The sequence below is a fragment of the Anabas testudineus genome, chromosome 22 (genome assembly GCF_900324465.2).
Source record: "Anabas testudineus chromosome 22, fAnaTes1.2, whole genome shotgun sequence".
In the NCBI taxonomy this organism is placed as follows: domain Eukaryota; kingdom Metazoa; phylum Chordata; class Actinopteri; order Anabantiformes; family Anabantidae; genus Anabas; species Anabas testudineus.
Genome location: NC_046630.1, coordinates 7,265,008 through 7,285,933, shown reverse-complemented (window position 1 = coordinate 7,285,933; position 20,926 = coordinate 7,265,008).

Here is a 20,926-nt window from a genome sequence, read left to right as displayed (position 1 = left end):
AAAAATGCACAGTTGGGCATGGTTTGATGTCAGTGAAAAGAGATCTATTTAAAAGTCATGGTGCATAGCTGCAGAAGCTTTGGTGTTTGGGCATGACAAATAGTTGTGGTTGAGCTGGTCATCACTCACAAACACACACAGACACACACACATAAACATTTTCATCATTGTATCAGTTCTGCAAATTTGCACACACACCTCTGTACATACAAATACAAATGCACAAGTAAACAAAGTCAGTTTAAATTTGGACACAAACTGTACATCCAAGTGCACATGCAAACACACTGGGTCTGCTGCAGCGCTGTGATGTTGTTTGGTTGCTCTGCATTGCAGTAATCTGCTCCACTCTTCTCCCCTGCTCTCACCCACAGACAATCACTGGCTCTCAATGGACAACATCAGCAAGTGAAATACCTACAAAGGCAGCGAGAGACATAGAGAGAGGGTGAGAGAGAGGCAAATGAAGAAGGGAGGGTAAGGAGGATGCTAGAAGGAAGAGGATGATGAGATGGTAGGGAGGGAAAGAGGGACTAAAGAGGACAGAGGGAGATTTGAGGGAGGATGGGAGGAGATGAAGAGAAGGGGAGAAAGATCAGCAAGCGGGTGTTTCCAGGCTTAAGGCTGCTGGAGGACTTGTTAATTTGACTGCAAGTGGAGAGGTACAGTAGGCAGTGAGACAGAGAGAAGAACAAAGTACTTACAGTAGACGTGTAAAGCAGACACACAAGCTGTATTTGCCATGGTGAATCCACACATTTCTGGCCGCCTTTGCTTTGTGTCTGCTCTCTGGCACGCGACGCCACCCACATGATCTTTGTAAAGACTTGGAGCTCAATTACGTGTCTTCCAAACAGTTGCTGTCAGAAGATGAAGATTTCTGTGCCTCCTAGTGTAACATCACAATACTTATTTACAGTGTCGTGAAGCGAAATGGCAGATTACGCGGCGCGTTGGCTAGGCTATAGTAAGCTGATATGTGTCTGTTACGGTGTCATTCTGCTGCAGCAGTAAGCTGGTGTGGAGACACTAAGATGGCAGGGGCTGGGCCCAGTTGATGTTGAAAATATCACATGAGCTTCACGAGTTTTCCATATGTGTGTGTTTTTAATATCTTCGTGCACATTTATGTGACTTCTGAAATGTTTGCGTGTGAGATCAGAAACAGACGGAATAAGGAGAATATGGATGAGATAGTGGAAGAACCAGGCAAGTTTTTTTTATTTCTTTTTCTTTCTGATTTACACAGGAAAATATTCTTTGAAAGAAGTAGATGACTTTGAAGAGATTTCCACCTGCATTTTCAGTCCCCACACATCCTAAAGGTGTTGCTGCAGACAGAACAAACTGTTCCGCTAAAATTCCCTGCAGAAAATACTCCAGCTGAAAGAAAGCGATGACAACATTTGTGGGAAAATGCAAATTAATGCCTGACAACAATTTAAAAATCAATAAAATAGTGAAACAGCAGGGTTTTGTATTATAAGTAGTATCTGGAAATCTCTTTTTTGTAAATGGATTTTCTTTTTAATATTCACTATTTACTAATTATGTGTTGGGTTTTGAAGCTACAACAAAAAACACAAAGCCTCTGTGCTGTTTTGGCAACAACTATAAGACAGTGTTGATCGCGCCGTGAATTCTGATTTGTGAATGTACCTTCCTGCAGTTTCAACTTGTTTCCTCCCATGTCAGGAGCAAGCCAGGAGCAGAGGATTAGAGTCTACCTCAGCAATGGAATGCCTGGTGGCTGCTATTGCACAGCTCCCATCACATCCTAAATACCCCAGCTGGTGGTTTTAGTATTGAGAGGCAGTGGGCCACACAACTGTCGACTTTGCACTTCATTTATGATAAATTTAAGACGGCCTTAATCTCTGCCCGTCGCCGGGTGTTGAACCAGTGTTTGGAACAACATGTTTATCTAGTGGAGAAGGCGAGTGGAGTGGAAGCCAGGGGAAAGCACCCGTTCACAGAGATAACCCAGTATATCTTCTCTCCCTCCATGTGCTGCTCTGAAACTGGGAGTGTCATTGTGTTTATGTGTCTGGGTGCATGGGTGTAACAGTGATTTATGGGTCCTGTGCACAGGAGGGGAATTCTGGGCCCTCTCTTTAGTTTTTCATCACTATAGTTATTGCAGCAAACATCTAAATTCACTCAGCTATGATGCAAAGTTCACACATTTTGATTTCCTCATCAGTTACAGAGAAATCCTTGGTGCGGCAATTCTGCGATCCATTACCATAACAATGAGCACTTAATAATTCCTGTAACGAACAGTAATGTTAACATAGAAAATATAAAGCCTGGTCAAGTTTTTAATATTTTTGTCAAAAAAGGTGCCTTAAATTTCCAAGCAAACCTTACACGCCTTGTTCAATTTCGGTCTAAAACCAATTACCTCTGCTGGAATCAATCTATCGCGGTGCAACCTAATTACGACCAAAGGTGTCGCAAGTACACAAAGTGCAAGTACTTGCCAAAATATGTACCTTGCTCCAAATAGATGTACTGTTTCAAATTGACCTAATTTGAAGTACTGAGTACATGCTCTAAAATGTAGTTTGAACAAGAGTACAAGCACTCTGCTATGAAAAAAGTGGATTTTAAACACCATTGAACTTGATGCCGTTGATAACTTGATTGTACAAGTCCTGTCCACATTTGTTCTACAGCTACAGTATTTCAGTAAGTAAGATTTCTATAGGAATTTCAAATGTTCACGCCTTGTTAAATTTATTTCATGTACAGAATCAAGGAGAGAACGGTTTCTAAAACTAATCAATATTTTTACATTAAAAGTCAAACAGTTATATGAAATCTGAAAGAACTGCTTTAGAGAACCCACAGAATAATCACCCTGCTCCATAGTTCCCCTCAGGTCTCAAGTCCACTGAGCCTTTTAGTGTCTGTCAGCTTCTTGTTTAGGTTTAATTGCCCACAACTTTACTTTTCCGGCCCTTTATTATGAAGTGTCAGCCTTACTAGTCTGATAAGCACAAATGTTTTCACTGAAAAAAGCCATAAAATGCCACGGTATGCTACATGCCCAGCAACAAACAGCTGGTAAATGGACCAACTAACCAGTGAACACACTGGAGCAATGTAAGACGTAGACTCAGTCTTGGCCGGAAAACAAATCTTCAAGCAAATGCTAATGCTGCTCTGTGTCTGTTGGATGTTTAAACAGTAATTATTTGCTGACAAGTTTGTCACATGAACTTTAGAAAGTTCCCCTTCTCCCAAGTGGCAGAAAAAAAAACTAATAATTCTGCTTTAATCCTTTGAAACACAGTTGTTTAATAAATCAAAAACTCACTCACAAATTAGCCTTGACTTTATGAAAATATGATGTAAAAATGCGAGGTTACAAGCGTCATCCAAGTCTTCAACAAACACATCATTTCAGAAAGAACAAAACATCCGGAACAAGTTCTCCCTTATTTATTTTATTCGACTGAATTGTATTTGTGTGTATGTGCGTGAGGACGTGAGATGGAAACAAAGGCAGTGCACTTTGTATTATTGCAAATTTTAATACTACTAATAATTAATAGTAACATTTAATGTTTAATAGACACATTTATGTGTTAAAGCTGCTCAGGCTCATTCTGAAGCTATAATATGGAATAAATTCATTTCTATGTTCATTTTAAAAGCTCAATGCTTTGTGATGATGTTGCACTGGATTATACAGAACGTGTCCACTCTTTGTACCTTTACCAGTTACGATTCAGAATCTGTCCAGGGGAGACAATTTTAAGGCTGTTTACAGAAACATCTTGCCTGATTTCATTCCTGTCGGCTTCACTTTGTCTCACATAACTCAGCGCTCGCTGTATTGTGCATATTGTTGTGCTGTTTTGATGATTTCCACCAATCCATGTTTCACAAATCAGAGCAGTGTGAAATAGGAGTGTAAAATTTTCATAAATATCGAAATAATTCATAAATATACACTTGGGCGTAACAAAAGCCATTTTCGCTCAGATCGCTTAGAAGCCGTGGTTCATCCTGCAGAGCTGCTGTTTATATGAATGTACAGGCATAGGAAAATGCTCTTGTGTATGTGCTTTGTGTGCATGTGTGTTTTTTTACTGAATGAGAGCAGGTTGGTCGGTGCGTGCGCCAGTTCTCCAGCCGTGGAATGAATCTCATCTGCTCTCAAGACTATGTACCTCTCTCCAATGGGGGACTCATAAAAGAAAGCCCTACATGAAATCCATTATGCTTAATTCCCCAAATCCATAATACCCTCAGAGGTCTTAATCTCCATCCCATTCTTATATAAATTAGCTTCGTCGTCTCTGGCAGACAGGGCTTTCTGAATCGACACTAAATGCCCAGACTTCTCCACTCTGTGTTGGGTGGAATCACAGCAACTACAAGAACCAGCCGTGATCTTTTTTTTTTTGCCCGCCGCAGTTAAAGGGAATAGTTTGGGAAACATCTTTATTTGATTCATGGCTATTATGACGGTCTACTGTTAACAAAATCTACCAAACGTGTCCAAACAGCCCTAATTAACATTTTGCAGCTTATTTGATGAAGCTGAACAAAACCAAGTGTGAAAATGACAATGTGGCAGCTATTTTTACATATTTTCTATGGATATCTAAGGTCTGGAAAAGTGTACAGTATAAACAGGAACCATAATGTTGCCCTGTACTTTACTTTACTTGCATTATGGCAATATTTCACCATTAAATTTAATTACTGCAGCTATTAGGACTTCCTGTTCACAGTGTACTCGTCGATGTATGAACAACTACACCTGGATGAGTTGTGATGATTCTCTGGCAAATTCAGGAGATTAAATTGTAGCCATAGGGGTGCTAAGGGATGATTTTAGAGTAGCTTAATTGCCTGGATGAGCTGTGTGCTGTAACCACTGATGCAGCCTCAGCTGCTGACCTTGTTGCCAACACATGCCCATATTGGTTGGCCAGACCACAATAACTAACTGCCCATTGTTTTTAGAGCACCAGCATGCACCTGACCCAGCATCTTTGCCTCATGTTTCTCTCTGCACATGCACTCTCTCTCCAGCTCTTCTACACCCACCCTGGGGGCACGCCTCACAGTTTGAAAACCTCCGAATTAGACAAATAATACAGCTTCTTATTAACTCCTGGCCAGGAAACATACATGCACATTTGCCACAAACTTAGACCACCGTCACAGGTCTCCAGTGTCCACCAGCGTCTACTAAGAAACAGAATGAACTTGTTCTTTTGAGGGCGGGTGAGAAAGCGACACTTTTTGTCAGGCTCAGATGTTTTTTTGGCCTCCAGTTTCTCTTTTTGTTAGGGGCATCTGTCGGAGGCTGTTTTCTCGAAAGTGGTTCTGGGACGAGGATGAGTGAAGCATTCCATCGTGTGCGTCTATGTATGTGTGTGTGTGTGTGTGTGATGCTGGATAACCGGGGGCGATGCTACCGCAGTTGCGAACCAGGAAATAAAAACAACATTCCAAAGAGAATAATGCAGCAGGAGGAGGAACCTACTTCTACCGAGTTCCCCTGGCATTGCTCGCTAGCTTGTGCGCGCGCGTGTGTTTGTGTGCTTCTACCAGCTTTTGTGCATCTCTGTGTGTGCTGCTTATGTACACATGCTTGTCCTCCAGCACTAGAATGAATCACACACACAGAGTCACATAATTAGTGCCGGGTCCCCACAGCGGCATATTCCAAAGATTCTTCTCCACATTTCCAAAGAACACAATGTTTTGCTTCCCTCTTGTGCAACATTAATCAGGGAGAAAGATTTTTTTCCAGCACATTTTTTTAACCCTCATCTTTCCTCTTTACTTATTCTCTCTCTCTCTATTACCCCTCCCTCTCTTCTTAATCGCTCCTACACTCAAACACCTCCCTCTGTAATTATTTCCTTCTCTGCCCCTCATCTCCAACCCCCTCTTTTTATTATTTCTGCCTCCCTCACCATCCTTCTTCATAGTTACTTCTTATTTAATCTCACTACGTTTTACTATCCCCCCCGCTCCTAACTACCCACCCCTCGCCTTTTCCTTTCTTTCTCCTCTGTCTGTCTCTGTTAAATGGGAGCAGTGACCCCATTATGGAGCGTTGGTGCTGCGGAGCGGAGGAGGAATAGGAGGAGAGGTAAGGAGGAGCAGGAGGAGGAGAGGATGGAAGGATGGATTGTATTCGGTGTGTTTGAATGGGATGATTAATGAGTGTCGCCTCCAGAGGGTGTTATCCCTGCTCTGGACCAGCAGGGACACCACTGGGTCACCACAAGTCACACACACTCGCGTACACACAGCTGATACACACTGACACAGTGCACACAAATGCTTGCACAATCTACAAACACACTGTGAAGCACACACCCTCGCACACCCATCGCCACTGACATTATCATTAACTATAGTGGGACAATGGGATCAGGGGGCACCACAGCAAACACAACCCAGAGGTTGCAAGTGTTCATAGTTCATGTGCTGAGTGTTACGCGACTCTCTGCTGCTAGTGCTGCTGCTGCTTGGGCTGATTTCCTCTTCAGGATACTTTCTTTTTACTGCCAGTTTGTTAATTCACAAATATGTGGCTAATTTAATTTGACAACTCAATTAAACCCTGAATCTGAATATTAGAATCTGGCCATCTAATATTCTCTCTGTTTCTCACTGATCAAGTGTATTGCTGCGATGAATAATTATTTTCAGCATCTATTAACTCCTGCTTCCCGAGTCGTTGTTTAGACTAATGGTTGTCAAATATTTTCTGTCAAGTCTATATTTGGAAACTGGAATAATAACATGGCCCTCAATCCACCATTATCAGAAATTCTTATTGTGGAAACTAGGTAAAGTTAGATTTATTAAGGTTTTCATGACTCATTTATGGTGTGTATTAATCCTGCAATAACCATTCAGTGTATTTACATTCACCCCGTGATCTATAATAGGAAATGTGGTTAGGATAATTGATGGATGTATTAATATTCAGTGATACAGTAGTTTCTTTATTAATACTGATCAAGGTCAGATCTACCATTCTCCTTGTCAGATTTCTTAACTAAGCACAAAGTATTTAAAAGAAAAGTGCATTTCATCCCATTTATCAAAACATCTTCACTGTTTATTGTTCATTCTCTTTACACCGTGTCAGAACTGCGTGAACTCATCGCTAATGTAAATCAAACATCATTTCACTGCTGTTTTCTCTACTGCGAAGCAGCCACAGAAAACGCAACGTATATGTCTATAGGGTTAGTGGCGAATACAAGCATTCATCCAAAATGTGGTCATATTTCACAATTGTTTTTGACAGCAGATCAGTTTTAAATATTGCAGAGAGTAATGGAACAAAAAGAGCAGCCGTGGTGAGCTAATGAAGTTGTAGGGGATCGATGTCAGAAAATAGTGTCACAGTGTCACACTTCAAATGTTATTCAACAACTGCCCCAAACCCCAAATTATGAAATTAAGGAACAGTAAAACAGAGATTAGTTTTTGGTCTTTTTTTCCAAAATAAATAAAAAGTTGCTAGCAATAAATGCTCTAACTAATTAACTGACTAATTGTGTCTTCTCTACAGAGCACTTAAGGATGTTTTAGATTATATGACTTTTGATTACAATGTTGTTTTGATGAGAAGAGGAAAATTAGAGTGACACCATAGGTGGCTAAGAAAAATGTAGAACCTGTTTGAAAATGCTTTTCAGAGTTTGCCTTCGTTTTTATTTTCCCCTTTCATTCCATCACTCCACAGGACATTCTTCTTTTTGCTCTCCCCCACTGCTTCTGCCTCTATAGAAACAGCTCTTGTATACCTCTGCCACATGTGGACAGTTGATGGCAAAATGAATTTCTCTCTTCCCCAAAATGATGAGAGACGATGGGAGACCAGGGCACTGCTGATGTTGACGGCAGCTGAAGATATTGTGGTAAATTATTTCAAAATTGTTAAGTCATCCAGATTGCAGCCAAACGTTGCACTGGTTTCTATGATGCATTATTCAAGCTTGACAAAACATCTTATGACAGTAGATTTGTAATTATAAGGGAGATTATCCCGCTACTTCGTAAGAGGTTAGAGAGCTGCAGTTGCCCATTTGTTGAATCAAACAAATGCAGTGATGTACCACCCCCCCACCACCCAAAAAAGCTGCACAGCTGAGCAGACTCAGCAGAGCAAAAAGTGCTGCTCTGCTCAGCTCATTCCAACCCAGAAGGGATTTTTGAATGTTGCAATGTAAATGTAGCATCGCCACATCCCCAGCTCTGCATGTAGACAGAGTGTGTTCGCTCTGCTATTCAAATAATAGGCTGGTTATAAAACAACACACATAACATCCAGTTTTACCAGTTGTCATCCGAGGGTTGGTAATTTCAGCAGCTTCTTTTGCTCTGCTTCCAAGATCTCCTTGTTTTGGCTGTTCAACCTGTATTTCTCTTCACTCAGTTATTGCTTTATTACACCTGACTGCCTCCGAGCTCTTTCTCCCTCCCTCATTTCAGCCTCATAGAAACACTGAACCGTACGCCCTCTCCTTCTCCCTCTTTCCATCTGCCTCTCTCTATTTACCTCACTCTCTTTTAAGGCGCACATTTGAAGTCGTTCTCTTACTCCTTTTCACTCGAGATCAAACAATGCATCAAAAAAGCTGAATTGGACGCTGAGAACCTGTTTACACTTGATCTTAAGGGTGAGCTCAGTTCGTCCGCCCTGGACTGGACTTTCATTTTCTTTAACTGACCGTGATAATCCTAAGTCCTTGACTTAGTTTCCAAAAAGCATCTTGGCATTTAATGTCATTTCTTGCATCACTGTTTACACATTTCTTTGTACAGAAATGGTGCTCATACCAGGGAGTCCAGAATCAGTCAGATTGAGGCTGCAGTGGACTGGGGCGTGTATCTTGGAGAGCTGACAAGCCTCAGTCCCAAGTTTGAGACCAAAGTCTCACAAGAGGCTGGTGTAGGCAAGAAATGTTCTTAGGTAAGGGTTAGAGCAAGATCAAGTTTTTGTTCAAATTTTAATGCAGATGTTGTGTGCACTTACTGTGAGAAGGTGAAGAAACTCTCTTTAGGAGCTGTAGAAATTGCTTGTTTGCAGTGCTTACCTCTAAATGTTGTGCAATAAAATATTATGTTTAGAGTACCATTATTCACTAATTCACTATTCTGGATTTTACAGGGAATCCGTGGAGAGAAGCTAATGTAGATGAAATATGATCTCTTTTGCTAATTCCAGTCAGAACTCTGATTTTGGATTAACTGGAGGCTTTTTAAGGAGTTATTGGGACATCCTATTAATAGGGAATTACAATAGTCCAGTCTGGAAGTAACAAATGCATGGACTAGTTTTTCAGCATCACTTTGGGACAGGATGCTCCTAATTTTAACAATATTCCTCAGGTGGAAGAAGGCAGTTCTAGAGATCTATGTTATGTATAAAGTAAAAGACATATCCTTGTCAAAGATAACTCTGAGATTCCTCACAGTATTACTTAAGGCAAATGCTAAGTCATCTTGGGTAAAAATGTGATTAGACATAATGTCTTTGAGATCTAAGATCTTACAAAACGAGAACAGAGAGAAGCCCATTGTCTGATACTAATAGGAGATCATTAGTGACCTTTACCAGTGCTTGCGCAGGTGGTCACATAATTGCTTTGAAACTTCCTTTTCAAGAATTTTAGAGATAAAGGGCAGATTGGATATTGGTCTATAATTTGCTAAAACCCATAAGTCAAGAGTAGGCTTTTTGAATAGAGGTTTGACTACAGCCACCTTAAAAGCCTGTGGTACGTAGCTTGTTAGTAAAGATCGATTGTCTCTCTCTCTCTGTACTTTTCTGCAGGTATCTTCTGCCTTATAGCTGTATATCTCCAGATTGCAGTTATTGGCTCTAAAGACCTGCCCAATGCTTTTGCTGCGTGTTGTTGTTGTTTTTTGTTGCCTGCTGTTCTTTTCCCTCTCCTCTTTTCTCTCACCCCATCCAGCGGAGGCAAATGACCCCCATCCCACCCCTCTATATAATTCTGTATATAGTTATATTTTGTAAGGTCTTAAATCTTAAACACCATAAAGTTCTTTTAGATGACTCCTGTTGTGGCTCTATACAAATACAATTGAATTGAATTTCAGAGGAAGTTGTGTTTTTTTCTGTTTTCATAGAAAGGTAGAAGTCATTTTGTAAACAATTTTTTTCCCTTATAGTCTTGGGTCTTTGAAGTAAACGAAAGCTTATAACTTATAGGAATCCAGTAGAAGCCGTTCTTTTTATTCAGCATCACAGTGGCTTTTTTATGAAACTGTAAGACCATTAGAACGGGGATTTGAGCACAATCCTAAGGCTACTAAAAGAAAATAATTTTCATAAATGCTTGTGGTGAATAGATCCACCTTATGCCCAACAAGGCTGCACTGAACTAAATTTGGCTTCGCGGAGCGATGTGGTGAGCAAAGACATGACCAAAGGGAAAAGACTAAAAGCAGCAACAGTGATCTTATGAGGTGACATGTCTGCTTTTAAAATGTTACCCTAATGAGTGCAGCAGTGATGCTTTTCTTCGAGGCAGCTATATAGTGTCGAGGTCTATTTTCAGTTTTACTGCAAAAACTCCCTTCTCTCCATTTGTCTAGTGTTGCAGGCCAGTTTGAACTTTAGTTGGTGTCAAGGTGGAGGCGGCAGTAGGTGATGAGTTACAGCTGTGGCTAGGAGATGGAAAGAGATAAGGGGCAGCACCTGAACCTCATTAACCCTCTGTTTTTTTTTTTTTATTATTCCCTCAGTCAGTGTCAGCAGTTAGACGGGTTTGGTTCGAGTGAACACTATGAGCCCTGGAACAACACCTACTGAAAAAAGCATCTGTTTGTATTACAGCCAAAGTGTCTGTTTGTATTATATGTTACAAGCTGGCGAGCCTCCCAAAAGGCAAAGTGAAGCCTGCACTCTGCGATGCTAAAGAGAACAAGCATCACTGTAATAACTGTAACTATTATCCTATCATATCTTTCAGAATACTGTGGGTTCATATTTTATTGAAGACTTGAGTTGCTTGCAGCTCACATCACTCTGATCCACATTGCAGAGTGTAAAAATCCCAAATAACATGAACACTTAAAATACATTATATATTATAAGATATGTTCTTTTTCCTATGTCTCTCGCTATAAAACGTTTCATGAGAGTATAAGTCGCATAAATTCATAGAATAAAGATCTATTTCCAAAGGAAGGTATGCCACTATCCAGCCAGTTTTGAAATTCTTAACAATCGGTTTTCCCTCTTGTTTCCCTTGTTTAGCTTTAAGCTGGTCTGACATATGGCGTTGATGTCCTTTTAAGCTTTGAGATCTCCATCACATTTTAAATTCCATTTATGGGCAGGGTTGTGACAGTGTTCAGAAGCACAGCACACTGTTGGCATGACTGGTATTGGTATTTATGATATTTTTGGACTGTCCAACCAGCTGCCTGGTAATGGCAAATGCAGAGAACACAGTATGAGGCAGGCAGTTGCTCATTTGATCTGACTGTCACATAGCTCACATTGTTATAAAAATGCATTGTTTTGCCTTCTCATGCCTCTTACGACATGTTAAATCACCACAGCAGTACAAGTCGCTCGTCTCTCTGTAACTTTGCTGCCTGACAGGAGTTCCCATGTCTGCATTACCAGCTCTACAGTTATTTCATAGCACTATGATCTCCTCCATCCAGCTCCTTCATAAAATATTACGTATTTTTAGGCGGTTGGAAAGATAAACGTACACACACACGCACACACACACAAAACTGTACGTACACTTTTAATGACAGCGATGCACTAGCATTTATTTTAATATTCATGTCTTTTACGTAACCTTTACGTAACTATGGGACATGTGTACACGTTTCTATGTGTGCGTTCGTGCTCCATGCACGTGTGTGTGCATGTGTGGGTGTGTGTGTAGTTTGGGTCTTTTCTCTGTAGTTTCCCTCATTATGAGAAAGCTCTTTAATGTTTGTCTCCCAATGGAGAGGGAAAGGGAGTGTGAAACTGTTATTGCAGAGAGAGAGTGAGAGAAAAATCTAAGGGAGGGATCCAGACAGACACTCCTGCTCATGCAGTATGATCTCTCAGATGATGACACCCTTATTTGTCTCAGTGGGGGCACCTACGCTCATGTATGTGCTCACTGGGCTGGTATATCTGTCTGTGTGACTTCAGCAATATAGCTGCCGATGATAAAGGAAGAATGATTGGAGTGTTTTGCTTCAGAGCTTGAAGGGGTGAGGGGGTGCAGGAAAATGTAGAGGAGGTAGATGGAGAGGAGGTGGTGAAGGAGCAGAGGTGAGAGATAAGAGCTAGATTTGTGGATGAGGGAAGAAACAAGGGTGCAAAGAGACACAAGACTGTGAGTAAAAGAGGCTTCGGAGAGATGATGGCAGGCAAGGAAAAGGCAACGTCTGCTCCCATCAGACTGACTGTACATAACAGTGACTGGAGAGCCCTCAGGATTGTGTGTGTGTGTGTGTGTTTTGGGGGTTGTATGTGTGTTTCTGTATATGTGTGTCTGGGCATGCTCTGTTGGTCACTGATAACCCCACAGCAGAACTGTCACAGTCATGCTTTCACTCAGAGTCACAGCAGTGTGGGCACAGGCTGGGTATGCGTGTGTGTGTTTGTGCATAAGCGAGTATCTGATTGTGTGTTTGTGTGTGTGTCCATCTGCCTCTCCCCGTCGCTGTCAGCTTGCCTCAGCATCGGCCTGTTACTATATTCCCTGATACCTTTCCAGTATCAGAGGCCATGATTTAAGACGGCTCAGTGGCCGTGTGGGGAGTCCACACATCGGGAGGAAACTCAGAGTGTATTGCGCAGCTAACAGGAGCCTCGTGGCCATTACTCCTGCACAATAGCTGAGCAGCCAGCTGGAGTGCCAGGAGGCGTCTTGGTGGGTTGTCACTGGACCAAAACAGAAAACAGAAAAGACAAGTTGGTAGTTGCTTTACTACTCACTCAGGGCTTCTCTAACCTGGGCAGTGATTTCGTCTGCTAGACGATAACAGGGAATAGATGACAGAGACATCTCATCTTGTGCTCTTTAAATATTGATATTTTTAGGAAGCATTATCCTCTTTGTGTCCAAAGGGTTTGTTAACTTGAGGCAAAGGGAAACTCTGTAAATGACATTAAAAAAAAAAAAACTCAACCAGCTGTCAGAGGTCCTCATTAAAATAATTTTTCTTCCTGCATGCCTTAGGGCAGAAATGCCACAGTTTGCCATTTTATATTCACAAATATTAATAGTGATAAATATTAACAGTAATCTTTGACGGCTCTTTCGTTTTTTATTATTTGCACTGAGTCATTCTAACTGATGTTTAATAATGATCATATTTATAAGATGATATTATGTTATCATTCTAATCATGCTGAGATTAAAGCAAATCCATCAAAATTAAACACGTCACACAACGCTTCTCCAAAGCACTATGCACCAAACCTTTTCAATTATCTTAAAGCATAGTAGATTGGAGAAGAGCTATGTGACATGTTTTAATTTTGATGGATTTGCTTTGAGGACTGCACCTCGTGTGTGTGCGTACTGAAAAGACAGAAATCATTAGGCTGTGATTGAAAATAAAATTAGTTATTGAATTTTAATGCTATTCCTAATAGTCGAACAATAGCTTTACTTTGATTCAGTCGATATTTTGAGAAGGACGACATTAAATAACGCACAACATAAATGTCACAACTGACACAGGAAAGACCAACATGTGTTGCAGTCGAGCAAAGAACATAATAGGCAACCGGCATAACAATCAAAAAAAGTTACCATAGTTTGAGGCGCTTTACTTGGAACCACAAATGTGAATCTCATGCTGGCATCCACAGAGCATGCCCAGATATTAATGTACATTCATATAGCAGAGTAACCTTATAGCCAATCTGAGAGAGACTATTTAAATGCTACTGATTAAATAATATTATTACTATTAGATAATTACTCTAGTCTGCTATTGTCTCCACTGTGGCCTTTGGCACGAGGACAGATAATTACTTCTGACATTTATTATGTTGAGATTAATACAGTTACCATACTGTGATATACTATGCTGTACTGGATACTAGAATATATCCTACTTCATTGATTTTCAATTAGTTTTGTACAGTTATGCTATTAAATGTTCTTCTAGTTTCTCTATAATAAAACCTCTCCAGATAATAGTAGTATGAGCAGCCACATGACACTTCCCCCTTATGATGTCATCTGGAGGAGTTCTTCATCTTAAACTTGAGAGATATTTCAATATAGAGGAGGGAGAAAACATTGTATGTAGTCCCTGAATTAGAGCCATGCAGTAGGAAGCAAGTTCAAAATCAGTGAAGTCGCCCTTTAAGATCCTGATAATGATCTAAGTTATTTCACTCGGTCTCACAGAACAGTACTTCAAAAGTAACTCACTCTGTAGGCCTTTAAATGATTTGGAGCTATTAAAGCAAACAGAGAGGCTAAAGTATAGCTGCTGATAATTCACTTGGCAAACACTGGGATTTCATGCGGTGAGACCAACAATAAATGCTGCAAACCCTTCACAGTATCAGCAGTCAGTTTCCACTGCTGAGCTGAATAAACCCACTGCGTGGCTTTCAGTAATTTGTGGATGTATTGTATCTGCTCGTAGTTGCCTATTGATCCTCTTCATTTAGGCAATATATTGAATAACTGTGTGGGCAGTGCTCATTTGTCTTTTAGTAAAACAGTGAGAGCATGCAGAGTGCAGTTTTTAAGGATGTCAGTGTTTCAATACTGCTCAGGCAGTCTCAGCAAAATTTGTAAAGACCTTCATGGTCCCCACACAATGTATCCGAATAACGTTGGTGATCCGATGACTTTTCCTCTAGTTCCACTGAAAACTTGGCATTTTGTTTTTAATGAAAAGTCTCAATAACTATTCGATTTATTGCTATTAAATGTGAGACATTTGTGTCCCCTCAGTTTGAATTAGTCCATCACTCTGGTGATAGCTGGACTTTAGCCTGACTCTCCACCGAGCACCATGATCTGGTCTTGACAAAAAAATAGTCTTAGTTTGTCTGTGTAAACCACAATGAATCAAGCTGTGCTCGTCGCATCACACAACACATTGACGTTTAACGTAGTGGGTTTGCCATTGGCCCCCATCAGATTCAATTATTATATGTCCCGCTCTGCACTAAAGCAACATATCTGTCCCCAAGCATTTCACTCTACTGTTTGTTTTCTTCTGTGTGATATGTACACGTCACATCGTGTCACTGGCTACTGTACAAAGCTGAAAATGCTTCCTGTAGCTCCTGTTAAAAGATAATAGTTCCCTCTAAACCTAAAATGAATACATCAAATACATGTAGGTCTAATTTAACATGTAGTGAGTTTACCTTCTCTTCAAACAGAGGAGACAGCTTTGGGAGCTAACGATGGATATCACTTTCATTTTTATTTCTTAAAGTAACAAAACATGTGATACAGCACTATCATGTTCTGCGACAGCACAGATTAGATTTCCTGTTCCCTCGGCACAACAGTCTGTAGCGACGCTCTTGTGTTAAGAAAAAACAAAGTTTTCAATTCACAGATGACAAGTGCAGATTGAACTTGATGTTTTTCAGAGCTACCTATGAATGTCATCTGAGTAACATTTTAAACAGGAGACAAAGAATGAATGTGTCATTCAGCAGCACAAAGTCAAACTTTAGTTTTTGTGCTACACAAGTAATTGTTTTGTTGCATTGTGAAATAGTCTTTTCTTATTTTAAGTACTTGCTCATCAAACAAATTTGTCAATATAAAGACAGCATAATGACGCATTTTGTCAGCTTGAGAATAACTAATTTTAATGCGCTGTCAGGTTTACAATAAAAATGTAATTATAGTTTTGACAACACAAAAAAAGGAATGGAGCAGGAGAATCAGACGGCTTGATAAGATTCACACTTTGATTCAATTCTGTGTGTTTTTTTTATTACCTTTCTGATTAGTTGATGATTAATTGGTTTTTATTTTACTCTTGCGTGTCTAAATTGACTTTGTGGCGCTGAAGGAGCTTTACTCGCTTCACAGTCAAGAACGACAGGTACAGACTACATTTAAGACATGTTCATGAAAGCTATTTAAATTTCGTGGTTTACTTTCCTCCCAATTATAGAACGATGGTAAAGTTGTATGAAGCATGCAATGCGTTTTAATATGTTTGTTCTAATAAGTCTCTATTTTAGGAGCTTTAATGAATCAGTAGTTTGAGGGAAAGGTTTGTGTTATCATAGCGACAGTATCTTATCCTGTACTTTTGCTGTTCTGCTGACAGTACTCATTGTGTTTCCTGCTCTGGAGGGATTAGTGACACCACTTTTCTTGTGTATTATAAATCATCTTCATTTTCGGAGTTTCCCTCCTCGCCCATGTTCACAGCCCGGTTGACAAAGCATCCTAATGTTTGCAACAGTTCACCGACTGCCAAACGGCCTAACAGCCTGATGGCGGCAGCAGCATAGCTGGACGAGCCCATCGGGCAGCTCTGCTTCTGGTCAGAGCTCTGCAGGGCTGATTCTTGAGGGAACAGCGAGACATTTTTCAGCCTTAAAGGCTGCCAACATATAAATAGCTCCCTGTAGTCCAAAACTGATGGAAGGTCAATTTGGTGGATCTGAGGGGCTCAACAGGAGCAGACCTTGTGCCCCTATAATTTTGTGGGATTCAGTGTGTTTCCTCACCTTTAGTGCATTTTATCTTTGCTTGATCTTTATCGCTGTTCCCATACCTACGGTGTACTGCCTCTGACTGCTCCACATCATCTGCAATGACACACTAATAACATGAAATATTTAATTTAAATCTTTTCCCTTAAACTCACACAAGTTTGAATTAAATAGATGCTGTATAATTATGAAGAGTTCTGTATTTTTACCTAAAGTACATCTTGCCAAGACCTCTTCCTTTTTTTTCAGTGGCTCCAAAAATACACTTTTGTGCATTTGTCAATTTTAAGTGATGTGATTGGAAGTAAGGTATATTTTGGAGAGCGTAGGAAGCAGGGAGTCAGGAGTCAGAGCTAACAGAGGGTGAGGTTTTTAGAAGTCCCATTTTTATCTCTGCTGCACAGTTTGTAGTTCTACTTTCACTTTGGCTTTATCACTTCATAAGAGAGCCAGGAGATATATACTGTACAAATATTATATTCATAGCAAGATGTGAGACAAGATATTGCATGTGAATTTGTCTACATAAGATTAATGTTGAATTCTGTCTTGTCTAGAGTTTTTAAGAATAAACAAATGGTGCAATTTTCTGTGTCTAAACTGCTTAGCCTCTATATATACATTTTAAATTCCAATGATACTTTATTCCATACTACTCAACTTTGGTTTAGATCAAATTAACAAGTCCACAAATTTTTCAATAGTGAACACAAAGGTTTAAAAATGATTTACTGTGTTTGCAAAGGTCCTTTTTCCGTTTCGACATGTCAAATGCCTCTGAGCGCATAGCGGCATCCATAAAAAAAAAGTTTTTCTGAATCTGGTCCGAAAACCGTGAATTTGCCTGCAGAGCTGTGACCTCTACCCTTTCCAACACCTTTGAAATGAACACGGAGGTTGACTGTGAGCAGGCTTGATTGCCCAACATAACTATTGGACCTCACTAATGCTCCTGTGGTTAAATGGCAGTAAATCTCTACAGCCAGGTCACAAAATCTTACAGTATGACTTCCTAGGATGGAAGAGGCTGTTATAGCATATTAATGTCCATTGTTTTGTAATCAAATGTTCAGAAATCACATTAAGCTATATTGTTCTTGTGTCACATATTTTGTATGATGTAAAGCAGCTTAAGTTATGTCTTTCTAAGAGGCAGGTTTTGATTTCACCTTCACCAAGGAAACACTACAGTAGACTGATGAATCACATATTGAACCGTACATGATCAGGCCATGTCCTCTTTGAATTATATTACCCAAATTAATCGTATTTATATTCTTTGATTTGACTGTGGGCTGTGCAGTTGTTTCCAGCACTGCAGATACATTTAGGTAGCTTGGGTTTGTCTCATTACTGAGGGACTATTGCTGGTGGACATTCGGTGTGATTCAGACCAGTGATCACAGCGGGTACAAGGTTTGCAGCAGAGAGAGCTGTGCTAGGATTGTGTTACTGATGAGAACAAGACTACTACTACTGTACTACTCCACATTCTTGTGGAGATGTATGTTGTGCATTAATGTCTTAACACAGAACTATATAAAGAAAACTGTACAATACTGTACTTCTTTTGCTTTATAGGTCTAGATAAGGATAGTAATTATTTCTGTGCTCAAAGAGACTGCTGTTTGTTGTTGTCACAAAGGTTTCAGCTACATATGGCAAGTGTCATTGTTATCACTTACAACAGCAGCACTGTCATTGTTTTTCATTTGAGCATCTAAATCAAGAGGGTCGAAAAAGTCACCCTTTTTTGTTTAGAAGAAGACCACTGTTGGTTCTTCAAGTAACAAAGCAGTTGTTAAACTCCTCTTGTCTCTGATTGGGAAAGTTCTGATCTCAAGTACTTTGTCTTTTTCTTGCATTTTGTTTTAGTCTAATTTTAGTGCACTCCCAACAGTGTGATACCTTTTCCTCGCACAAACTGCTGCGTCTAAATAAAACACACTGGAAACTGCCGGCGTGTCAAGAAGACTGCAAGGTGGTGTTTAGCTGGACAAGTTCCACCCACCTTATGTTATTTCCCTTTGAAACAGTATTACTGCAGTGGCATGGCAGGTCAGGCCGGTGATGTCCACTCCACAAGCTAACAACTGAAGCGGCAGGCTCTGTGCCAACAGATGAATGTCAACGACGGCGGTGAGAGCATTCAAGGATAAGGATCTCCTTTCTATACAGTCACCCCTAGTGGTCAAATGCGTGCAAGAAAAGTGAAGTCCCTCTTTCCCCCCTGAAGACTGTGGAGGCAATGTTGTTATCTGCAACTGCAGATTTTGCCTGAGGCTTTGAGAGTCAATGTCTTGTATGTTGTCTTCTCCTGCGGTTCAGCTCATAGTTTGCGTGGGTTGGTTATCTGATGTCATCTTATAATCCTTCACACAAGTATCTCTATATGGGGTCTTGTACAATGCTTAACTTTGAGGCTTTACAGTGGATTACACCAGAAAATAGGGTCCCTAACCTTTTCTGCTTTTAATCGCTATACAGCGCAAGCTTTAAAGGGGCATTTTTGCTTTTGAAGGAGGAAGTTTTTCACAAACACTCCACATCCATTTAGGAAAGCTTTTTGTGTGACCTGAAAAATATTAGTTACTTACTCCAAAATCCAGGGCCATCCATCCTCTAAAACACTTTTATTTTAGCTAGGCAGTGGTCTTAAGTGAAACCTTTAATTTTAATCATAATAGAATTTGCTTCTATGCCAGCAATAATTTTGCGCAAGTAGGTGTCAATTGCTTCCATTTGCACATTTTAGCGCGCACTCCACAGGAGTTCATGAATGTTATTAGCACCACTCAATTGCTTTTACTTGGAAGCAATATTGTTTGTATCTGTAATACATAGAAAAATAGCCATTAGGCCCTAAGGTAACATTTTGTTCTTCAGCATATGGACTAACAAAGAGTTATCTTTATAGTTCTGTGTATCTGCAATAATTTATGTTAAGTACGAAGAAGTTGAAGAAGAAAAAAGAAGAAAACACTTGAACGCTGGTGGTTACAGTCGATTCCCAAGGCTGCCAGTGTTGTAGGTTGACTGCTCCTGTGTTCCTCTGGAGGTGTGAGCGTGTGTGTTTAAAAAAGCACTGAAAACATTCTGCCGCTGTGAAAAATCGCTTCAAAGGGGCATTTCAGCAGTGTTGACTACGGTAAGATACGTCTTAAAGAAAACACTTTCTTTCTGTGATGGATCTTGGTAGAGGTGCATCCAAAGAAGACAGAGGAGGCAATATGTATGAAAATGAGCAGAGCAATGTTCCAAGGGCTCCAATACTAACAGAGAGGAGATGTTGTAAAATACTACCCCCTGAATATTATTGCTCTGGGATGCCTCACTCGTCATAGCTCCCAGCGAGCTGAATTAAAGAGTTGTCTCCATGCGGCAGGGGGAACAACAACAATACAAACACATACAGGGACCCAGATTCAGACACATGTATAATGGACATACCTACCTACTGTACGGGCAGTAACACGGGTGCACAAATACACACAGGCACTCTCACATACAGAAAGGCATGTAAGGTAGGTAGATAAGCAATAAGGTAGTGTGCACCAACTCGAACAACAATTAATCAGAGTTCAGTCTAATTCCAAAGTACCAGAGAGAAAATGGAAGAAAGTAATAAGACAGTGTGTTCACCTGCCCTAACATGAGCTAATCTTACTTTCTCTGATTAGCTACTGTACACTAGTGACCAAATGTTACATCCAAAGGCAAGGAGCACGGTATTTTTAAATAATCAAACTTTCTGTGAGGATAGAGATAGTTACTAGTTAGTTAAATCAGATTGTTATGACAAAATATAATTAAACAATGATTACTGTTATGAATTAACCAGCTGTTACTACATAAAGTGGTTAAAAGCAGCTCATCTCCACCAGCTGCTGGTTTTCTTCCACACCAGGTCTCTAGGTAACTGATCACAATTTTAATTATCATATTTTTCATCTTCGGATTTATATTTTTAATTTATGGGACAAATGTGAAACAAGTTGACATTAAATATTTTCTCATATTAACAATCATCATTGTCCCTGGTGCGTAGGCTCTGATAAATGCGTTGTGATGCCACTAACTAAATTAGGTGGTTCTGTCCTTGAATCAATACACAAATTAAACTTAGCAAGGTCCTAACATTTTAAATTTCTGCAGAAATATTATTTGTGATGCACATGTAGAACAAATCTGCACCATCAATGTATTCACAGCATTTGATAG